The sequence below is a fragment of the Macaca fascicularis genome, chromosome 4 (genome assembly GCF_037993035.2).
Source record: "Macaca fascicularis isolate 582-1 chromosome 4, T2T-MFA8v1.1".
Lineage (NCBI taxonomy): Eukaryota > Metazoa > Chordata > Mammalia > Primates > Cercopithecidae > Macaca > Macaca fascicularis.
In genome coordinates this window covers 156770337-156791025 of record NC_088378.1, presented here as the reverse complement: position 1 = coordinate 156791025, position 20689 = coordinate 156770337, and the positions used below count along the sequence as shown (strand labels likewise).

The 20689-nt window shown below is 41.9% G+C and overlaps 1 pseudogene; it reads left to right on the top strand.

Annotated features, from left to right (window-relative positions):
* Nucleotides 1-18613: 18613 nt before the first annotated feature.
* Nucleotides 18614-19002, top strand: LOC102125984 (large ribosomal subunit protein mL42 pseudogene; annotated as a pseudogene).
* Nucleotides 19003-20689: the final 1687 nt, after the last annotated feature.

The window sequence follows — 20689 nt, the reverse complement described above, 5'->3', positions numbered from 1 at the left end:
CAGGTAATCATTTAGAATTTAAAAGCTCGTCTCCACATTCCTTCAGATGAAGAAAACGGTAGGATAAAAATATAGCACAGCTTATTAGTAACATCTTACCCATTTTTTCCCTAAATGGTTAGAACACGCTGCCTTTCCATGCTCTGTACATCAGCGTTTCCGTTATTAAAGCTATTTTTCAGTTCTAAATCCTAGGAGGATTTTCCCCATGAATTTAACATGACTAAGGAAACTTGCTCCAGGGTAAAACTTTGCTGCAAATTATCTGAGATAGGCTTCTTAATAAAGAGACCAAAAATGAATCATAGCCTTTTAGTAGTTTCAAATGTGGAGTTACCGTTCTCCTTCATCCCCACTATCATGATTATTCATAATGGAAACGGGCCAGCTTTATAAATAATTACACACAACAAAAGTCCTTTGTGTTCAACGCTGGAGGCTGCTGCTGATGCGGGCCGGGAGAGTGTGTGTGCAAGAGTTACGGGAGAGAGCACGCAAGCCAGGCAAAGCTGTGGCGTCTAAGCTTCTCAAAAGGTCATCCCTACACATGAGGTACGACACCCCTAGACCCAGGCAGCACGTTCTGAAATGGCACTCGGGTTACCTGTTCAAGCCCAAGGCCCTACAAATGTATCGCCATGATTTTCCTGGTCTTTAGATATCATATAGGCTCTTGTAAATGCAAGTGTGACTTACACAAATGAACAATTGTACTAGAAAAGCAAACTATTAAAACAGCTTTATAAATCCCTCCGAGCACCCTCTCTTCTCTTCCCTCGCTGCAGGACAAAGGGTAAGCCATACCCCTATGCTTTTGTCTGTGGGAGCCATGAGCCCCACCTCTACTTCAGTAATAGATACTAGAGAGCTTTTTCCTCTTCATATCACCTCTATGTTTGAAAGCTCTTTCTCCTTTAAAAAAATTAATTTTTCTTTTTTTTTTTAAGGAGATGGAGGAGTCTTGCCATGTTGTCCAAGCTGGTCTCAAACTCCCAGACCTCAGCCTCTCGAGTAGCTTCGTCTACAGGAACATGCCATCTTTCTCCTTTTAAGAAGAAGCCATGCCTCCCTTCTCCCCTCTGGTATTTAACCTAAGTTTACATGCCGTACTTAAGGATCTTTGGTGGAGTCCCTGAGCGGGTGGTTCTAAAGGTTTGATGGGAATTGGTTCATTTCATTCTCATAACATGTCTATGAAGCAGAGATTCTCCTTGGCCTCATTTTACAGATGAGGACCTGAGGCACAGAGAGCCGGAGTGACTTGATCAAGGTCACAGAGCTGGAAAGAGGAGAGCCAGGAGTCACATACAGGGCTCCAAGTGTTCCCCACCCCCACCCAACCCACAGCACTGCTTCTGAGGGGCAGCCTTACACATGGCCAGGGATGCTTCAAAAGGTTTACCTTACCACAGACCATCTGAAGGGATGAAATGGCCAGTACACTTGTTCTCTTTGTTTTTGTTTTGCTTTGCTTTTAAGGAGTGTGACTAACAGCCCAGACCCTCTCCACTAGTGCCCTGGAGTTTGAGGGCACAACCTTTGATTGCACCAGTCCTCATTAGCAAGGGCTCTTTTGGCTTCCCCCTTTGGGCAGCCCCATCCCAGCCCAGGAAGCCATTTTACAGCAATATATGTGTATACATTAATTACCATGCATTTTTATGGAGAAAACACCTTAAAGAAACAGTTAGAAGGCAGACAGGTAAATCAAATGGGATGACAATTCTGGGATCTCCAGTGCTCTTTTTGACTGACTGAAAGGACTGTAGAAAACAACTGAAGGACTTCAGTCCTGGCAAGCCTTCGCGGTTTCAGAGTTTCCACGTTATTACTCATCTCCTTACTGGCCCTTCTCCTCCCAGCTTCGAATTTCCACCACTAAGCCCTGGGGAGAGAACAAGAGCTGTGGGCCAGTCAGGCCTTAGCAGGGAGGCAGAGAATGCATGCACGGCCTTCAGCTGTGCAGCGGACCCCCAAGGGCAGCTCCTGTTCCAGGCCCACACCCACCGGGAATCTGGCCAAAAGACCAGAGCCAACTCCACAAAGCACTTCTGAGAAATGGATATTTCACTCAAGGCTTTGAGGAAAGATTCTCATTATATAGGAAATGTGGCCAAAAAAAAATACCTAAAACCCCCTAACTTAAGCATCTCTGTTCCTCCCTTCCAGACACAATAAACAGCAACAGAGAGAGGGGCAGAAGAATGAACCTAATGACTAAAGGAAGGACAAAGTGGAAGAAGATAAAGAACAAGGGAATAAAAAACACTTTTCTGTGAATGTAGGTGAACCAAGTATCTTTGTTGGCTGAGTTAGCAAAGGGGAAGTCTATGGGGAGATGACAGTGAAGCAGGAAATTTCCCTGACCCCTTTGCAGATGGGAACTGGAGTGCAGGTGCTGGAGCTAGCCGGCTGCTTCGGCACCAGCAGGGGCAAACTCCACTCACTCGAATCCATTGCCCTCAGCCCCTCGCGGGAGGGAACACACAGGTGAGTGGATGCAGGAACCGGGGTGAGCGCTTTCAGGCACCAGCAGGAGCAAAACTTTGTGTGGGTCCTGTGGCAGCATCTAGAGGGGAGAACTTGTGATGCTGTCCACAGACAACTGAAGTATTAAACAACTCAGTGTTGCAGTGAGCCGAGACCGCGCCACTGCACTCCAGCCTGGGCGACAGAGCGAGACTCCGCCTCAAACAAAAAAAACAAAAAACAAAAAACAAAAAAAAACAAATAAACAGCTCAGTGGGCCCTCTGCCTTTTTGCATGAGGTAGTTGCTTTCCACCAGCAAGGGCAGAAGGTCAGTGTGACAGCCTTTGGTATCTGTACCTGTGGCACCTGATCTCTTGTTCAGTGTCCAGGAAAAAATCAGGTAGCATGAACAAATTGAAGAGTGGTGAATGTGGAGGATTTTATTGCTGAGGAAAGTGATGAAAGTGATGAAAGTGATGAAGGGAAGCTGAAAGGGGATGGAGCAGGAAGCTATGCTGTCAAGCTGTCTCTCTGATGTCAAGCTGCTTCTCTCCAACACCCAGCTGCTTCTCCTCCCTCTGACAGCTGAGCCTGGGGGTTTTATGGGCACAAGACTGGGGGCAGGGTAGGCAGTGGGTGGTTTTGGAAAAGGCAAAATTCCAGCCAGAAAACAGAGATGTAAACTCTCACTTTGGGCCACGGTATGGGTTTTTCAGCTTGAGGATGGGGCCCTCACCACGGACCTGCCCTCTTCTGCCCAGAATTTCTCAGCCTCCTGTCCCTATCAACAGTAAAATAAACATGTGAAATTAACATATTTGCTGCTTCTCTTCTCTTTGTGGCTCTGCATTACTTACGAACCATGAGGGTAAATTTCAACGGCAGGAGAGTGAAGGTGGTGGGATTCTTTCCAAAATTTCTCTGACCATCTCTATGCAGTTTGTCAAGAGAAGGAAGACACAAGCTGCACCTCTTACTGCAGGCCTTACTGAGGCTTTATGCAAGAAATCAATTACAAGTTATCAATTTCTTTATGCAAGAAATCAATTACAAGTTGCTCAACTACAGCTGTAAAAGGAGGATAAGTCTATCTAGCAGAGCCTCAGTTTACTGTCCTAGAACTTGAATATCCATGGCTTGGGAATAAAGGAATGATCACATTTGAATGCAAATGTCCAGGGAAAGCAGATGTAGCTTGTTATCTTGAATAATCTGAGTAATAAGACAATGCCACCTGTTACTTAATGAAAACCAAAGACTGTCCTTGCCTCAATGCCCTAGATGCCAGCCACAAGGGCCAGCACCGTTCCAGGTGTCTCCCTACACATGGACAAGCATTTCATCTGCCAGTCTTGCATCTGTAAACACATCTGCTCAGGACATTCCCTGCACAAAACACTCAGTAACTCCCCATAGCATGCAGAGTTCAACTCATACTCCTCAGCCTGGCAGTAAAAGCCTTTCATCACTTAACATCTACATAACTTTCCATCTCAGGTCCCTGTCCCACCTGCCATTCCACCCACTATTGAGGCTGGCATCAGCTACTCAGCTCCCTGAATGTGCTTTGCATCCCCCTCTCTTCTCACTCCTGGACTTTTGCTGAAATGTTTCAGATGCTTAGGGAGCGCTTTTCTCTTGCTTCCCTGTACTGCAGCGATATTCACCTGACCTAAACTTTCTTCAGGGGCCAGCTTAAATCTCACTACTTGCCAAATTCTTCCATGCAAAATCAATTTCTTCCTCCATTGTAATACCATAGCACTTTGCACCAACACATACCATCAGAGGCGTGTATGTGTGTTTCATGCATATGCCTAGATTACAAAAGTTCCTTCATAGCATTTACCATTATGTGGCATATTATACATTTACTTATGTATTTTGTATTGTCTGTCTCCTCTTCCAGAAAGTACAAAAATTTTGTATGCTTTATTACTGCATTCCCAATGCCTAGAACAGTGCCTAGCAGATAGTAAAGGCTCAATAAATATTTGCTAAATAAATAGATGAATGGGAGCCTAGAGATCCCAGACTGTCTTGTTCATCTCCTCATCACCCCAGAGTGGCTGGCGAAGTGCTTTGCACATGCTTCTTGAATCTGACTGGATGGAAGAGCTGGCCACCTGGGTTTGGCTATGTACATCTCCTCTGCTTTGAACAGAAGACATGGATTTAACTGCCAGTTACGCAGCTGCGGTAAGCCAGGCAGACATGATGGGGGCTGAGACTCATACAGGAAACCCCTAGGTTAATGGGCAGCCCTAATTGCTAAATCTAATTAGGAAGGAAATCAGTTAAATTAGGAATCCTTCATGTAAGAAAACCAAACAAAAAGCTGTTGAGCAAAATTTTTCATTCTTCGTTCGCTTTAATCAGCTTCCTTGAAGAAGAAGAGAGGATAGCAGGATTTCAGGAGGAGTGTTTTATTGGGCTAAAAGCCATGCTCCCACGACTACAGAACCCCAAAAAGAAAGAACAACATGGTCTTTGGCCACTAGGTTCCTCTTTGGCATGTGCTCTGGAGGAAGCTGCCTCGTCACCTCTCCAAAGAGCCTGAGGATTATCGCTGTGAAAGCTCAGGCTCTCAGGCTTGAATCGTTGCCAACAGGCTTCCAATTTGAAGGGCTGATCCTCTTAATTGAGCAAAAGCACACCGTCCCCACCTCCCCCCACTGAAGCAAGCGACGCAGAAGCACCATGCAATTCACCTCTACTGCTGAAGCGGTTACTTGTGTGGTCTTCAGTCATTTGGTCCGGAAAGACTGATATTTTTCTCAATATTTGCCATTTTAATGTGTTTGCATCATCATCTTCTGCAGCACCTTAAGTAACACAGAGCTGCCTCTTTCTTTTTTCTTGAGAAACCCATCAGATAGATATGAAAACAAAGAGATACAATAATATGAATATCCCTAAGAATTACCATCAATACCAACAGGATTGATATTTGTGAAAAACTATATATACATCTATACAGTATATTCAAGGCAAATATTCAGGAAGCAGAGTGGTCACGTTAGTATCAGCTCCATCAGGATTCTAGGTAAGCTCTTTCACAAACCTTGTGAACTGGGACAAGTCGAATAAGCTCTCTAAACTTTGACTTCCTCATCTGTAAAATAGGAATAAAGATAATACCTGTTCATGGTCATTTTGTGAAGATGAAATGAGATAATGCCATAAAGCACTAAACACTGTGCCCAGAATATAGTAACCACTCCGTACATGTTGATTGAATACATTAATAGGCTGCCAGGCATCCTCCAACCACTGGCCCAGACTGGCTACATTTCTGAGACAATGGGACTTATCCTCAAAACAACTGGGTCCTGAGGCTATGTTTACAGCTGTGCTGGTTGCACCATTCAAAGTTTATGCCTCAAGGATCTAGATATTGACTATTACAATTTTACAGGAAATTATCACAATTTCCCAAGAGATGGAAAAAAAGCATCGTGAGGAGTGGGGAGACTTTTTCCACTTTGCACAAAGGCACTCTACGAACAAGCCCTGGCCCTGGGCAGTAAAGACAAGCATTGGCGCCAGCCCCCTGGAAGAAAGCAACTCAAGTTAGATGACTGTTGTTTTAGCCACAGTTGGGCATTCATGGGACTCTAAACACTGTAAGTATTGTGGAATAGGGCTCAAAAGCTGCTCTCACTGGACGGTCTTTTTGGTTTGTAAATGTTAGCTAACCGTGTTTGCTGTCCTTATTATAATTATTATCTTATTTTACTAGATTCTTTGTTGTGTCCAAGCAGTCTGTTCTGTTCAAACACAGTGACCATATCTTTTCATCAGCACAATCCACCTGCCATAATAACGATGAAAAGGCCACCCAAGCTCCCACCACACCATCCTGAAGCCAGTCAGTCTAGCCTGGAATAAGGCTCTCTGCAGACTCAGCCTTCCTCTTTGGAATGGGAACATGTTCTGAATCTGGACAGAGGACTTGAATACCCTCAGGCTGTCTAGCTGAGGGTTGGCAAGAAGGATGAACAGAATAAAGCAAGGAATGTGAGCCCAGGGGATCAAAAGGAACCATCAGGGCAACTACCGCACAGCAACCAGAGATGGGCGTCTGGAATGGTCACCTGAGCAAGGGGTCCTGGGAGCCACAAATAGTCATAAGGACACGGCAGGCCACAGCTCCAGAGTGGGAGCCTCTCGCTTCTTCAAACCCTGATAATATGCTGTCCGTAGCTCCCTATATTAGACTTATACATTGCCTGCTCACCCTCCTGGAAGTTTGTTCATACAAACGTGTAAGAACCATGACTCTGTCCTCCCTCTCACTTGTTTCTACCACAGTAGTAAATCCATGCTGGTTGAGCATAAACCTATCCACTCTCTTTCATCCTATACCTTTCTCTGTCTTGATTGTAGTGATGGTGATCACACAACTGTATGAATTTGTCAAAACCCTAGAGCCATATATACCACAAAGAGTGAATATTACTGAGTGCAAATTAAGAGAGGAGGGTTATGGCAGTCGCTGTTGATTGCCTGCACAACAGCGCTTCTCCCTGACTGCTTCTTTTCTCTCAAAACCCTGATTTTATTTTATTCAGCCTCCTTTAGGGGAGGCTAAACTTTCCCAGCCTCATGGGGATACATCTCGATTAATCTAAACCAATCGGGAATTCGATTCCTCCTGTCACTGATTGGTTTGAAAATGGCATTTGAGAAGATTCTTTTTTTTTTTTTTTTTTTTTTGAGACAGAGTCTCGCTTAGTCGCCCAGGCTGGAGTGCAATGGTGCGATCTCGGCTCACTGCAAGCTCTGCCTCCCAGGTTCACGCCATTCTCCTGCCTCAGCCTCCCAAGTAGCTGGGACTACAGGCGCCCGCCGCCTCGCCCGGCTAATTTTTTGCATTTTTAGTAGAGACGGGGTTTCACCGTGTTAGCCAGGATGGTCTCGATCTCCTGACCTCGTGATCCGCCCGCCTCGGCCTCCCAAAGTGCTGGGATTCTTGCCAATCTAAGGTGTGAGGGTCTGTGCCAGGTGCGGTGGCTCACGCCTGTAATTCCAGCACTTTGGGAGGCCGAGGCAGGCAGATCACTTGAGGTCAGGAGTTCGAGACCAGTCTGGCCAACACGGTGAAATCCCGCCTCTACAAAAAACACAAAAATTAGTTGGGTGTGGTGGTGGGTGCCTGAAATCCCAGCTACTCAGGAGGCTGACGTGGGAGAATCACTTGAACCCAGGAGGCAGAGGTTGCCTTGAACCAAGATCATGCCACTGCATTCCAGTCTGGGTAACAGAGCAAAACTAAAACTAAAAATGAAAATAAAAACAAAATTAACCTAAAACATTTTTTAAATAAGATGTGGAAGCTTCTGCTCAGGTTCTCTTTACAAAGGTGCTTCACCCGGCTCTCTGCTGCCACCCGAGCCGATTATGGACCAGGGCCTGGCGGGGCTCCTGCCCTGTGCTATAGCCTTTGACATCATCACACTGGCTGGCGGGGGCTGGCTGCAGGCGAGTGACCACATCTGCACATCCTCGCTGGAGTGGAGACACTCCCACAAGGGCGGCCGCCAGGGTCTCGTGGGGGAAGAAATGGCGAAGAGCAGCTGCTATGCTCCTCTGTGGCTCTGTCACCTCGAGATCTGTTCCATCCTCTGCTTCTTTGCCCTCTATGGATCCCAAGCGCTTGTCTTCATAGGAGTGACTGGAGCCTCTCGCTCTGGCTGCTGTGTTCCGGATCATCCTTCTGGTAATACACCCGTGAAGTACACCCAGACCTTCAACCTTCATGCCAAGCCTGCTGTCACATCTATAACTGGACTGACAGCTTCAGATGGGTGCCCACAATTATCCTGACCGGCTGTGCCTTCTCCTGCTGCTGCCTCCCAAACTGCGAAGATGACCTCCTGGGCAACTTCAGACCAAGGACTTACATACATCACCTCAAGTGGGGAATGAGAGAGGGAGAAAATTGCTGGTGGGAAGATGGATTTAGAGGAAGGAACTAGTTGCAATCCATCAGAAGCCATGCTATACGATTAGAGCCCAGTTAAACTTGAAATGAAAATATCAAGCCGTTTTTTATCCTTAGGCTGTTTTCCCAGGCTGCTTTGAACCTATTTTTTGGCAGTTGATGTCACTAAACTAGTCAAAAATGCTAGCACAATTTGGGAGAAAATATTTCTTAAATACTGTTATAATTTCATGTTCTTTTTTGATATATGTTTTGTGAAGTTAAACAAGACTTTCTTTCTTCTAATTACCTCTATTTGACAATATTTCCTTATATTATCCATAGCATTTATACCACATTTGTAAAAGAATATGAATATCAAACTTACCTCTTTATATAGTAAAAATGAGAAGGCTTTCAAGATTTAATAATCTGATCAAATTTTTGTTTTTTCTAGATGGAATGGACTGAGTCTATAAAGGGCTAAAAAAAGGAAGATATTGGTAAAAATTGTCAGTGACCAAACATTCCAAAAAAAATGCAAGAAGATAAATATTTTTGCAACCCTCCATCTACTTAAAGAAGCAAAATAGTTTCCTACAGGCATAACATTTGTGAGAATTTGTTATTACTATCCTGCGTAACAGATTTTTTGCTAAGCTTCACGTTAACTTGATGTACCACCCAAGAACGTATTCTTTCATGGCCAAGGCCTGTGTGGTAGTCAGGCCTCCTTAAGAAGTGAAACGTGAAAATGAAATTTTCTCTTTTGAAGTGGTTTATGGGGTTAGGGTGTGGGAAAATGCTGTATTAATAAATCTGTACTGTTTTATGTCTAATGTTCAGGCCCAGAGCAGACCAGATTGAAAGATGGACTGGGTCTAATTCATCATGACTGATAGATTTGATTAGATTGTGTAGTGAAGCATTAGAAGGGCTATTCCTATCACAAAAAGTGCCATTCCAACAGCCTAGGGGTAAGAAATGGCTTGATTTTTGTTTTCATCTCAGGTTTAACTAGGCTCTAATTGTGTAAATACAGCTTCTGATAGATTGCAACTGTAAGCCAAAACAACATACAGTTAAAAATGTGGTCTTCCTTGGTAAATAGATCCAAAATGTCTAATGTAAAACATGCAACAGAAGATTTAAGGAGTGTGAGTTTCTCTCAATGACATATATATATCCAGAGGATTTTTATCTTGTTTGTACTTATACAATGAAATTCATTTTGCGGTCGGGCACGGTGGCTCATGCCTGTAATCCCAGCACTTTGGGAGGCCGAGGTGGGAGGATTGCTTGAGTCCAGGAGTTCTAGACCAGCCTGGGTAACATAGTGAGACCTCATCTCTAAAAAAAAAAAATAAAGAAAAAAAGAAAATCATTTTATATATCAAATCATTATTTTGTAAGTTGTGAAATAAGCAATTGCAGTTTTCAGTATGATTTTTCCCCCAATAACCAGGTATTCTAATTTTTAAAAAGAGCTAGGGGGCGGGGATTCAGCAAGATTATGTGCCCTCTGCTTTTCTGGCTTTTAGTATTGTGTAAGGATGTAATGCCTGGAGCTGCCACTGCAATCTTGTGAAGATGAGGGGTGCTAGCACACATGATGAGGATGGCAGACCCGATAGGTGGAAAGATCTAGCTCATCCTGACAACATTAAGCAGCTGAACTCACTGATCCCAGAACTTCAGGCCACCCCATCCAGCCCTTACCATCTCCTGTCCTACTGCCATGGGAGGTAATACACTTTCTGCTTATTGTTGAAGCTGCTTTATTTGATTTTCCTATTACCTGCAGCCAAAAGCATTGTGATTAATACACTGGTCCCATGCTGCTAGAAATGAATCATGCCTCCTGTAGGGTTGTATCCAACAACAAACACATGGCAGGTGTCTGTTTTGTCATCCACAAGATGCAACGTGTTTGTTTCGCAGAAATTGTCTCTATCACCTGTGGGCTTTTGCTACCCATGGAGCTACTTGTACCTAATTCAACCAATTAAAAAAAAATGCTGGAAACTTAAGCCAACAAAGCTGTCAAAATTTGTCTTGGGTTCTTGGGTTAGACAACTTGTTGAGATTTTATGATACGTTTCCTTTTTTCTCCTCTTTTTCTAGGTTCTTTCCTGCTGGGTGCAGAACACTCAATTATCACCTTCTCATGTGTGTAGGCTCCCTCACTGAGTCAGCTCTCACCGGGGCCTTCCCATGACTTTTTTGTTGTCTTTATCTGTCTAAAGCTTCATCTTCCTTGGACATTTATCTTCATCTGGAAATTCTATATTCTTCCTTTTCCTCTTGTCTTCATCTTACATAGAATCAACATTGTCCACTGAAAGTTATGTTTAAGAAGCAATGTTAACAAAACTATCATGAAGTCCCTTGTACCTTGTTAAAAATCACTTTATTCATCACTTTGTTGTTTTTTCAAATATATTTTTCTCTGGATTGAAACTGCTTACCATGCAGGTCATTGGAAGTCTCTTTATTCCCATCAAACTCTTTTTCAGGTTTGACATCTCTGTCCTCTATTAACTCAACTTTGAGTGTCTCCGTTTTAATTCAACAGAAAAAGCTCCTCCCCTATCCTTCCAGCCCCATGACTGTAAGATAAAAAATTTCCTGCTACAGACATCTTGCAGGCAATGTGCCAGGCAGGCAATGCATCAAACAGCCTACATTGATCAGAACTCAGCCCTTGTCATATATCTCTTCCTAAAATGCCTAGCAGAATAATTTATTGAGTACATGGCTCAATAACTTAAATTGTTTTGAATTAAATCAAATTAAAGTTTTACAGTCACTGCTGGAGGGAGAACAGGCAACATGTATGAATTTTCACTGTTTGGGAGCATATGGAAAAAAACATCAATAGTAGTAGCCTCTTAAGATCCCAGTGGCTAGACTCAGCCTACCCATGACAGTCAAAAGTTTACTATTTATGATGTGGATTATCTCATACCAGTCCATTGCTTCACTTTCTACTGGCTGACACCTCTGGTATATTTCATCCTTTCTTCTTCTTTTTCTCTTTTTAGAGACAGGGTCACCCAGGCTGCAGCACAGTGGCATACTCATAGCTCACTGCAGCCTCGCTCCTGAACTCAAGTGATCCTCCCACCTCAGCTGACCAAGTAGCTGGGACTAGAGGCATGCACCACCACACTGAGCTAAGCACCTTTGATTCTAATATTGAAAATATCATTATAAAATATCTAGTAGGTATGGATTAATGAATGAGTTAAATGGCAGGTGTCTGACCTTAATAAGTAAAGGTTTGGGGACACCAGGGAGATGGTAATATCTGGGATCTTCTTAGCCCTCATTACCAGGACAAAAAGAAACAAAATGAAGTTTCTCAAAATGCCCATTTAGTACATTATTTTTATTGTAATAAACATATAGCTTTTTCAGATCTTATTTTTGTTCCTTCTATTGTTAGTCCTGAGTCCCTGTGGTGACAGCCAGATTTCATTTCATTCATTCATTTATTCATTCTGACCATCACATGGGGGCCAAGCACTGTGGTGGGTACTCGGGGCACACCAGTGAACAGAACAGACAAAGCCCTGTCCTCTTGGAGTTTACATTCTAGTGCAGGCAACATAGAAATATAATAAATCCATAAACTCAGGAAGAGCTCAGTTCTTTTTAGATCAATAAGGCCTAACTGTGAACTGTGAACTGTGAAGGGACGGCTTCCCTGAAGAGGTACCGAGACCTCATTTTAAAAGAAGAATTTTTATTTTTGGACATTCTTTAGATATTGACTTCTTCTGTTCTCTAGTAGAAGTATCTTGCAGCAAGGAATAGAAAGACTGAAGTCAGTTGATGTGATATTGGGAAAGTCCTGTCTTTTGCTTCTCTGGGCCCCTGTGTGGACTTCTGTGAATGAAAGAATAAAAAAAAAAAACAAAGTGTTTTTCCTATCCTCTCACTCAACAACAATCAACACAGAAGACTTCTGTGCCCTCTGGGCAAGAAGAAGTTTGTGGAGATTTCTCCCAACCCACAGCCAATCAATCCATCCATCAATCCCGCAGAGGACACTAGCTGGGTGTCCTCTTGATTCAATTCAATTCTGATGCTATCTACCTGGAGACAGCATCAGATCCCACAGGTTGAGGGCTCAGTCCCACGAAACTGCCCTCCACCAACCCAGGATCCTCTCCTTTTTTTAGGGCCCATTGATGAGCAACCTTAATTCCATATGGAACCTTAATTCCCCCCTGCCAAGTGAGGGGGAAAAACACACCCAAAGCGTTTCCTCTATTCTCTCACTTAACAACAATCAACACAGAAGACTCCTGTGACCCAACTGAGGAGGTGTTTCTCCCATGCACCAAGCAAGCAAATAATTCCTCAGTGGACACCAACGGGGTGTCCTCCAATTCAATTTGATTCTGATGCTATCTACCTGGAGAGAGTGTCAGATCCCACAGGTTGAGGGCTCAGACCCACAAGACTGCCCCACCCCGCAACACACACACCTTCCCATGCAGATCGCAAGCCCCAGGTTGTATTATCTGTGCTTCTGACCAACTAGCTATACATTGGAGTACTCACAACCCTCCCGGGTTCACTTAATTTGTTATGGCAGCTCACAGACCTCAGGGATACACTTAAGTTTTCCTGTTTGTTATAAAGGATGTTACAAAGGATACAGATGAAGAGATATGTAGGGCAAGGCATGCAGGAAGGGGCACAGAGCTTTCAAGCCCTCCCTGGGCACACCACCTTCTAGCCACCTTCCAGGAACCTCCACTATCTGGAGGTTCAGCTACCTGGAAGATGCCAGAACCTAGTCCTTTTTGATTTTTATGAAACCTTCATGAGGGAGGCATGATTGACTAAGTCATTGGTCATTGGTGACCGACATAATCTTCAGCCCTTCTCCCCTTCCCAAGGTTTTGGGGTGGGGCTAATAGTCCCAACCCTCTAATCTTGTCTTGGTCTTTCTGGTGACGAACCCCAACCTGAAGCTACCTAGGAACCCAAAGCTATCAGTCAACTCAATAGCACACACAAATTCATTTGTTACTTTGAAGATTCCAAGGATTTTAGGAGTTGTATGCCAGGAAAACTGGAAGATAACCAAGTACTGTATATATTTCACAATATGACAGCCTCACTTTCCATGATAACAAAATAAGGATATTAGATAATCAACAAGGCTCTCTGTAGCTCTGAAATATTAACACTGTGATTTTATGGAACACATGTAAGAAATCCTCTGGCTTATTTTTTTTATTTGACTTTTCCAATAGTTAACGTCTTTTTTAAATATCAGAAATCTAACTGGTCAATACTCTTTTTAAATGAGCTTGTCTATCAGATCACCTCATTGTATACATTTATTATAGCGAAGTTGCTGCAATCTTAGCATTTCTGTGAACTGGAGAACATGATTCAGACTTGATGACGAGGTCCAAAATAACTGGGGAACATATCTCGGTAGGGTTTAGATTGTCAATCAATGAAATCAAGGAGGTATCTAAAGGAGTTCTGATCTTGCCTAATAGAAAAAGTTCAGGAAACACAGGAGAGAAATAAGCTTAAAAAAAAAAGAAAAAATCTCTGGAGGCAGCAGGATCTGACCAGGAAAAACCACCACTAAAATGTTTGCAAGTGCCAGGGGGAAGGAGGTAACATTCCTCATATTTACAGACCTTTGAAGCGCATTTTAACTTGGGAACTTTATGGACATAAGGATAAGTCCAGGGCTGCCTGGTTACGGGTTGGGTCTCATTACTCCCTAGTTAACAATTCACATTTTAAAATGAAAGAGCCAGATTTGAATGTAATCCTGTCTTTAGGCTTGAAGAGAAGTAAAATGCTATTTTTATCTAATACATAAGTAAAAGCAAGAAAATCCCCTCCAGAGAGTGAAAGATGTTCATGACTCTATTGTAATTTCTGTCTGCAAATGTGTGAAAGAAACTTTCAGGGGAAAAATGTTCCAGAAAGTAACCTTTTAAATGTTAAACCACTGCACTTGAGAAGCAAGATAAAGAGCTTTGTACCCCAAGCTATTTCTCTGTTCCTTTTTCCTGAGCTAAACCTCCTGTGTAATAATTTCTTCGGAATGCTTTGTTCTGAAGAGATGTTTCATGTGGCTGGTGCCTCATCTCAGTAATCAAAGGCACACTGAGGCAGATTTGGCCTTTGGAAAACAACCTGGATAATGACTGCCTGTAATTATATAAATGCTTAGATAAAAACTGATTTTCCATTTAATTTAATGGAGACAAAACTTAGCACATCCTTACCCAATGCCTCTCCTTGTAAATGGCCACTGTGTCTTCTGGGTAACTTGAGAACCTGGCAACTGTAACAGGAACATAGTAAGTGCTTTATAAATAGTTAGTAGATGAATGAATGAGTGAGTGAATGCTTAATAAATGTGCTTGATCTGATCCTACAACAATTTTTTTCCTTTTAGAAATTCAACCGTTTAGTCATCATTTTTTGAAGCATATTTCAAAAGTATACTAATATTGAAGGGCAATTAACAGAAAGCAACTGACACTATGTCTTCGTTAATGCTGTCCCCACTTCCCAAATAAATTTCATGGTTTATAGCTCTCCAGAGGTGAGGGAACAAAGCCACCTGGGAGAAAAGTATCTGCTGGGGTTTTTGTTTTTTGTGTTTCTAAAACTGCCTCAAATTCAGAAAAAAACGCCATAGTTTTCATGGCTATGGGGTCCACACTCTAGTCTCTGTGCAGAATCTTTCCCTAACGACTGGACTTGTTTTGGCAGCCCTCAGGGTAAGTTACCCTCCTCCCTAGCCCTCAGCAATCACAGAGGCTTAACTCAAATTCTTCTTGTAGAAATGGGATGTGCACTTGGTCTTGCCACTTGAAGAAAAAATGTTTAAACACTGCACAGTTTACCAGATCTTACTTTGATGTGTTCTCTGGGGTTAGCCAAACAAAGGGAGAAGGTCTAAGTAAACTGTTGAAGGCTTTCAGCCAATGCTGAAAGTGCAGTGCTGGAACTGCCTTTCCTCAGAGAGAGGGTAACTCTGAGGGTGCAGTTTCTAGATCAAGGCCAGGAGATGCTGACCACAATGGGGGCATGGGTAGAGGGGGATGCCTTAGGCACCACTGAGGAAGCAGAGGAAAGATCTAACCCTGGAGATCTCTTCCTCCTGATTTTTTAGTTTTTCTGGAGAGCCCCTCAGAGTATGGGAAAGTGTATAGCGGACTGGAGTTTGGGAGTGTTACCTTCCTCCCAGCGACCCTCTCCTTTTCTATCCACTTCTTGCTGATACAAAATCTCCAGGTGCAAAATTTTCTTGGTGACCTCTGTGACCAGCTGCAAGCAGCTTCCCTAGAAGGCAAATGTGACCTCAGCATTACACACAGACATTTTCAAAAAATAAAGGATATTATTTAAATTAAGGAACAATTTAAGCAAACGAAAGACAGAATAAGAAACAGACTCTGTGTGCCCACTACAAGGAGTAAACAGACTAGAACATTTTGCTTATTGATATGGTCTGGCTGTGTGTCCCCACCCAAATCTCATCTTGAATTGTAATCCCAACTGTAATCCCCAGGTGTTGGAGAAGGGAACTGCAATCCCAGGTGTTGGAGGAGGTGATTGCATCATGGGGGCAGTTCTCCCATGCTGTTGTCTTGTGATAGTGAGTTCTCAACAATTATCTGACGGTTTTATTAGGGTCTGTTCCCCGTTTGCTTTGCACTTCTCTCTCCTGACACCTTGTGAAGAAGGATGGGTTTGCTTTTCCTTCTGCCATGATTGTGTAAGTTTCCTGCGACCTCCCCAGTCATTTGCAACTGTGAGTCAATTAAACCTCTTTTCTTTATAAATTACCCAGTCTGGGGCAGTTATAGTAGTGTGAAACCGAACTAATACACTTATTTACTTTAGGCCATTTTTTTTTCTTTTTTTTCTTTTTTTTTTTTAAGAAGAGTTTATAGAGTTAAAAAAAAAACCCTCTCTCAATGGAAGTATCTGCACAGCTATTCTTTCTATTCTTTTTTATCTTTGAATTGCTCATAATTAAAATCAAAATAATTTGTGTATCTGTAAATTGTTTTGATTTTAATTATAAGCATTTCAAAGATAAAAAAGAATGGAAAATAATACAATGACTATATACTCACCATTAAGATTACATGCATGATACTATTTTGTCTTATTTGTTTTAATCTTGTTCTAAATTTTTATTGTGGAAAATTTCAGACACATACAAGAGTAGGAAGAACAGTATAATGAGCTCCATGAACCCATCCACCCAGCTTCAACAATTGTCTACTCATGGACAATCTTGTTTTATCTGTGGGGTAATTATAGATAATATAGATTCTACATTCTCCCATATATCATTTATCTACACGTATTTCATCAGGTATCTTTTAAAGAGAAGAATGTTAAAAAAAACTGCAGTGCCATTATCGTACTTAAACATAGCGATAATTCACTAGTGATTGCTATTAGCCAGTATCCAGTCAATGTTTGAATTTTCAAAAGTTTTATTATAAAAATAATTTTTTTTTTCCAGTTTTTGTGTTTGAATGAGGATTCAGATAAGGTCTACACCAAGCTTAAAGCCAACGCGCAGCCTGCAGGCCACATGGGGCCCAGGACAGCTTTGTAAACACAAATTTGTGAACTTTCTTAAAACAGTATGAGATTTTTTTTGCAAATTTTTTCTCTTAGCTCATCAGCTATTGTTAGTGTTAGTGTATTTTAGGTGTGGCCCAAGACAATACTACTTCTTCCAGTGTGACCCAGGGAAGCCAAAAGATTGAACACCCCTCATCTACACATTGACATTGATTTGACAGAGATAGTTATATCTCTTTCTTTCCAATTTTTATTCTTCTAATTGTTTGTTCTTATCTAATTGTATAGACTAGGACCTCCAGCCCAGTATTAAATAGCAGTGGAGATCATGACTATCCCTTGCCTTGCTCCTTACTTTAATGGAAAGTCTCCAGTGTTATCATATTAAATAAGATGCTGGCTTTTGAGCTAAAATACACACACACACACACACACATATAATCACATACATAACATATTAAAAAACACATATGAATATAAAGTATACATTATATATTTCAATAAATGATGTACCATATATAACCATATATAATGATATATGTAATTATATATAATCATATGTATTTTAAAAACTAGTCATCAATCTATATTTTATAAGTGTTATCAGGTACCTTATCTGCCTCTGTGATGATTATATGACCTTTTTCTCTTTAGTTGTCTTAATATGAAGGATTATGTTATTAAATTTTCTAATAATCACTCTTGTTAAAGATGATACGGATTCCTCTCGCAACTAGAATTATAAACGGAAAAGGCTACAAATTATCTCAGAAAAAAAATCTAGATTCCTATTTGATAGGGCAAGAGAATTTATGTACCATATATATGTGTGACTAAAATAATCAACTACTGTTTAATTTTTTAAACCTCCCTGTATAACAACTATAATTAGACATGAGTTTCATATACACCTTTCAGATGCTATTGCCAAGTACATCCCCAGTTTCTAAATATGTTTCTATTCTTTAGCCGAGTAAACAGCAAAAGGTGTTAGAAGGCAAATAAATGTGCAGGGAGACAGAGCAACACATGCCCAGAGTATTTTGTGCTGCCCAAAGCCATCTGGCTTTGAAGAGATTCAAAGGAACAAACATCTGATGTTCAGACACTAAGATGAAAGAGTTAAAGGGCTTCTTCCCAAAAACCCATAACCCTAGACTAATCGTGAGAGAAACATCCTTTGAATCCTAATTAAGGGACATTCCACAAAATTCCTGACCAGGATTTCTCAAAACTATCAAGGTCATCAAAAACAAGGAAAGTCAGAGACACTGTCACAGCCAAGGCGCACCTAAGAGCAAATGACAACTAAATGTAATGTGAGATCCTAGATGGGTTACTGGAACAGAAAAAATACGTTGGGTAAAAACGGAGAAAATATGAATCCATTATGGGCTTTAGTAAATAGTAACAATGTTGATTCATTAATTGTAACAAATGCACCACACAAATGTAAGATGTTAATACTGGCGGCAACAAGATGGCAGACTTGAGCTGAGGAGCTGTCAAGTGATGAAAACTGGTGTGCCTAGAAGCAAATTTTCAAAGCATTTTCTCTTCAAAACATCCTTTTTGAAGATATTTATACCACCTGACAAGCATCTCAACACCCTATGGCTGTAGCAGCAGTAAAATAGATGATAGTAAAGCAAATTGTCTTGAAACATTTATTGCCAATGCAAAATGGAGCTTTATATTGTGTGTGTTATAAATCTATGTATTCTTCTCTACCTGAAGACTATCATTGCAAAGTAGAGCTTGCTGTGACTTCCAATGGCAGGACGTGAGCCTGCTACCACTCTTCTGTGGACATTCCCTATGAACACACAAAATCCATCCTTCAACCAGATTCTGTGCACAATAATGAAGAAATACAAGATCAAGTGCTGAAAACCAGACGGGAAGAAAAACGTGAACACTTTGAGCAAAGACCAATGAGAAAACAACTTAGCAAACGTTCTTTACTGTTACGCACTGTCAGTATCCTCATGGACAGTACTAAAGATGGTGCAAGAAACTAGATCTTCTAAAAGACAGATGACTGAGGTACTCAGGGGAATCAAAGAGAAATGTTCTTCATTTGCCATTTGAGAAAATGCAATCCAGGGTGTTCACTAACATGTTATATAGTAAAGTCAGAATAATGAAATGTCTTTTCATATTAAAAAAACAATAGGGGGTAGTAGGTGTGGAGCATGAGAGGACTGTCAGCACTATCATAATAATTTTTCTGTAAATTCAAAACAGCTGTAAGATTAAAAGTTTATTTTTAAAAGATAAAGGATCTTTAAAAATAATACAGGTACATCTTTTCTCCAGATGCCAAGATAAGTAGAATTATATTCTTGAATTCCCCATCTGCTTTTTTCAAACTACCCACTAGTGCCAGCTCAAGGAGCAGTTTGCTTTTTTCATTTAGAAGTATATTTAGAGGCCAGGCACGGTGGCTCACACCTGTAATCCTACCACTTTGGGAGGCTGACGCCGGTGGATCACCTGAGGTCAAGAGTTCAAGACCAGCGTGGCCAATCTGGTGAAACCCCGTCTCTACAAAAATACAAAAATTAGCCGGGCATGACAGCAGGTGCCTGTAATCCCAGCTACTCAGGAGGCTGAGGCGGGAGAATCACTTGAACTCGGGAGGTGGAGGTTGTGGTGAGCCGAGATCGCACCATTGCACTCCAGCCTGGGTAACAGAGTGAGACTCAGTGTCAAAAAAAAAAAAAAAAAGGAAGAAGTAGTAGTATATTTAGGCTTGTTTTGGTGAAGGAAAGTGGTAGGTGGAGTGAACTGGAGAAGTGATTTGAGAAAAGCCAAGATGCAGCATCAAAGCCCCAGATGGGACATACTGCCTTCCTCTCATACGCATTCACGAGTCAACAGCTGTCTTTCCCGGTCTCTTTTCTGTCTCTCCATCTTTCCTTTTTTATTTTGAGGAGGTCAGGCCTGCAAATGAAGACAGAAACAATACTACTTGAAAACTTCTTTAGCAGCAGTCCTTGGTGCTCCAGGCTGTGGCACGCTCCTCGGTTTGTTTAGCATTAGCTCTTCAGCTCTGGTCTTTGAGTTCAGTATCTCCCAGGAGGCTTGGCTTTTCTGAGCTTTTATTGTCTTGTTATTCTGCTTACCTGACATGGAGATAAAACCCTCTCGCTCCTTTGTAAGCAGCCTGGAGTCATCGCCCAAAGATGTAACTGAATCTTCCTCAAGATGTCATTCTATAAAAAGGGACCTGGCCCAATGCTTCAGATGTATTTCAAAGACATGAAGGGCACATTTGCTGTCTTCCAGCAAGCCATTTAAGTATATAGTACTTGTTCAGAAAACTTGCCACAAAATCCATTGCAAAAGAATTATTTCAATCAAGAAGCAAAACCATCTGGATTTTTATGACGTACCAAGGTACACCAGTCCAAAGACACAAACACCACAAAGGCCTGGCTTAGATATCATGAACCGTGGCTCTTGTTGAGACAGCTGCTGGGGTCTTGGGCATAGCAGGCTGTGCATGGCTGGCTGTGCGGTCTAGTGCACTTGGTATCTTCACCTTGGCTATAGGTTGCCCTTGACAAGGTTTAGCTCCCTTTCATTTACATTCATCTTCTGCTCAGCTCCTTCCTACCGTATTTTCTTTGAATTGATTCAAAAAAAGGACTGTTCATGGTTTGTTTCTGGTCCAAGACAGTGAG